The sequence below is a fragment of the Solanum lycopersicum genome, chromosome 7 (genome assembly GCF_036512215.1).
Source record: "Solanum lycopersicum chromosome 7, SLM_r2.1".
Lineage (NCBI taxonomy): Eukaryota > Viridiplantae > Streptophyta > Magnoliopsida > Solanales > Solanaceae > Solanum > Solanum lycopersicum.
In genome coordinates, this window is record NC_090806.1 from 48,145,202 (window position 1) to 48,149,030 (window position 3,829).

Here is a 3,829-nt window from a genome sequence, read left to right on the forward strand (position 1 = left end):
GGTGTGACATTTGTGTACTTGAGATGTTTTGTTGTGAGTGTGGGAATTTGCCTCTTTGTCCCTTGTGTTGTAAATACTTTGTGAGTGTGTGGGGACATTTCTTAGCTTGTGAGGGCATGTAAGTTGATACAGTTGTGATTTTAAAAATCTTTAATTACTTCAAGTAAGAACGAAAATAAATGAATGAGTTGAGTCACTTCTTGGGTTTTAGTTTTTGCTACTTAATAATTCTTGGTTCTTTGAAATTACCAATGAGAATGAAGGTAGATATTTTGTGACACTTTGCATGTGAACTATTTGTTAGCATCAAATAAAGTCATTTACTTTCTTCTTGATTGAAAAAGGTGAAATTGATTTCTTGTGCGTGTTTATATGAACGCCTCTTCTATTTTTTATTTTATTCACTTGAGGTAAAAAGTGTCTAATTTGGGGCTGTTTATATAATTAGTGAAATTCGACTCATTCCAAACTCTTTTTATAGATAATTTTTTATTTCTTCAGTTTCTAATTGGCGCTTTAAATGTAATTTTCTTCATGTTTGAACGACAAAAAAATAAGAAGTAGATTGAGAAGAAGGTTGAAGAAACTGAATGATATTGAAGCAAGAATATGTCAATTGGTAGTAAGTGGAACTGGATGAAATTCTCTCATCGCGACTCTGTGAAGCAGATGTTGCCATTGTGTTGCCCGAGAAATTTAGATCTCATGATCACATGGTCAAAGGTCACGCCCGCATGACCCTATGACACTACTCATCACAAACATGTAAGTTAGTTGTCGCGACCTTGAAGGGTAGAATGCATGGAACCTAGGCTGATTGAGAATTCACTAAATTCACCCCAAAATACCTTTTTACACTTTGTCGTACTCATTTTTCAACTATTAATCTTGTATATGTCTTGTATGTAACAATCCTAGAGAGCAACATCCTTCTTCTTATCTTTTAGTTTAGTAAATTTTGTAGACTTCAATTTGGGTTTAGACTTGCAAGTTTCCTCACAATTCACATTTGGGTTTGACTATTGTTTTCTCATTAGTGAAATATGTTATTTTGTTGTTCCTTTACTCTCTTAAAATTGCAAGAAATGTAACTGTAATTGTGTAATTGAGATTGAGGTTCAGTACTAGAGAGGAATAATTTATTTGGGCCTTGATTTCTCACTCTAATGCTTTTGTATCTTTTTATTCTATGATTTGAGAGCACACACTGAATCTTGCTTCTGCTCTTTGTGGGTTGGTAAAAAAAGAATTCGTGATTTGGAAACTTATATTAACAATCAAGTTTGACATTTATTCCTAAAATTAAAAACTATAAGTAAATACTTTAGATTTAATTTTTTGAATCCTAAAAAATCTAGAAATAGGGGTTTAGATTAAGGTATGTGAATACTCGATGTTGAATACGATTCAGGCAGAAAGGGGATTTGGTGATAACGAACTTGGAGACCGAAAGGAAATAAGTGGTTATTGATGATGATCTAGCCTAGCTTTGGTTGATTTGTCAGTTTTCAATTGACATTGAATTGTTGAATGAGTGTTGAATTTTTAAAGGAGTTAGAAGTCCACTGCGATAAATGTTTTCGTCGGTCAAGCACTAATTCTTTCTTATGTGTCCCCTCTAGGAAACAACAACGTATTCAAGAAATATAACTCAACAACTCTAGACAAGAGTTGAGGTTAAAGATCCACAAAATAACACTTCCCCTAAACTAATAAGAACTCTCTTTTTGACAAACTCTTTCGCTCTATATTTTTCTATTGTGTGTTATGTGTTCCAAACCAAATAAATACCACCACAATTTATAGTTGAGAAAGTCTTCCTAGCAATGAATAGGAAGATAATGGGGTGGTAAATAGCGGAGATAAATGACCTTAGGAGTTATATATGTTACATAGATTATAAAGAATAATGGAGGAATTAAGAATGAAATAAAGTGATGGATAAACTATACTAATGGATTATTTATAAGTTATCCATTCCCATTTTTAATGAAATGTCTTTATATCACAATGAATTTAGTCAATAAAGCCAAAAGTAATGGCATTACATGACTACCATGTCAAAGATGAATAGCATGATTAATTTGGTAGTTGAAGATACAAATGTTTACCAATGTTCATTCTTATAACTCCAAAATAATGCAATTTAATATGTTAAATATTAAAAATAAAATGCTAATAACCTAACAATCCTCCACTCATTTTAATATATATATATATAAGAGTATATCAGCTGAAGGAAGACTACTATGCATAATGAAGATGTGTTCGGCATTGAACCTCCACTTAGTGAAACAGTAACTTTTACTCCAGAGTCATAGTGCTCTAACACTTTAACTATGTCTTCTTAAGGGAAAAAATATAACTTCTCGCAAATAATAATCTAGGTGTTGAAATGAGATTTTACAAATAGCACGTTATTTCAATGTGCTATCCTGGTTTCATGAGTGCGTTTGAGACTAAGCCCCATTCTCATAGGAAGCGACCTACTTCCACACATCACATAGGTGAAATCCATCGAGAGTGCTACTGTAAGATTAAAATTCCACCCATATGGGCTATAAATATTCATTAAAAATTTTATTAACTCAACGTTCACAAACTACAAGAAATAATGCACTCACATCATAGGTAGAGAATAATAAGATAGTGCATTTTTCACAATAAGTCATCATATGATTAGTCATTCCCTTTGAACCTGGTTATAGGATCTCTAGTCCCCAGATTGGGTTTTGTTGTATATGACTCAAGGATTTCTTGGCTTCAATCCCATCCCCTTTGATGTGATCCAGACCTTTTCTCTAGTTAAGGCGTTCGTAAGAGGATCTACAAGATTATCACATGATTTGACATTATCAGCATTAATGGTACCATTTGTCAAATACGATATGACTAACGTGTTTCCTCCTTATAGGTTTTGATTTACCATTGTAATAATGGTTTTGAACTCTACCGATTGCAACGACACTATCACAATGAATTAAAATGAAAGGAATTGGTTTTTCAAAATAAGGCATTTAAAAAAGTAAATATCTTAACCAGTTCTCTTCCTCACTAGATGAAGCTAAAGCAGTTAGTTTAGTCTCCATGGTAGAGATAGCAATTTTAGTTTTCTTTTTTGATTTCCAACAAACATCCCCACTATCTAAAGTAAAAACATAACCAGTGGTAGAATAGGAATTACCTAATAATCTGTTCCAATCTGCATTGCAAAAGTCTTCAAGTACAACATGATATTTTATAGAGAAAACCAAAAATTTTTGTTCCAATTGAAAACCTCATAACTCTTGTTACAACATGTCAATGTTCAATACCTGACTTGCTTGTATACCTGTCTGCCGAGTAGCCCTACTGCATATGCTATATCAAGTCTAGAGCAATAAGTCACATATCTCAATTTTCTGATTATAATAGCATATTCCTTTTGATTTATATCACCATTTTAACTTTCAACATAAAAAAGGTGAACACTACAATCAAAAGTAGTAGCTACATGCTTGTAATCATGAATGTTTGTTTTACCATAATGTGATTGGTCAAGGAAAATTCCCTCAATGTTCTAGTTATTTTTATTTGAAGATTTAAATTTGTCTCACCAACATATTTTATATCAAAATGACTTCTAAGAACGTTTTTAGCTTTATCAGTAACAATCATATAAGAGTCCAATATCAACAAATCATCAACATATAGAGAAAAAATCACATCTGAATTATTCCATGACTTATGATATATGCACTTATCACAATCATTTGTTTTTAAAAAAAAATTCAATTATGTAGGGATAAATTTTTTCATGACATTGCTTTGGTGACTGTTTCAAGCCATA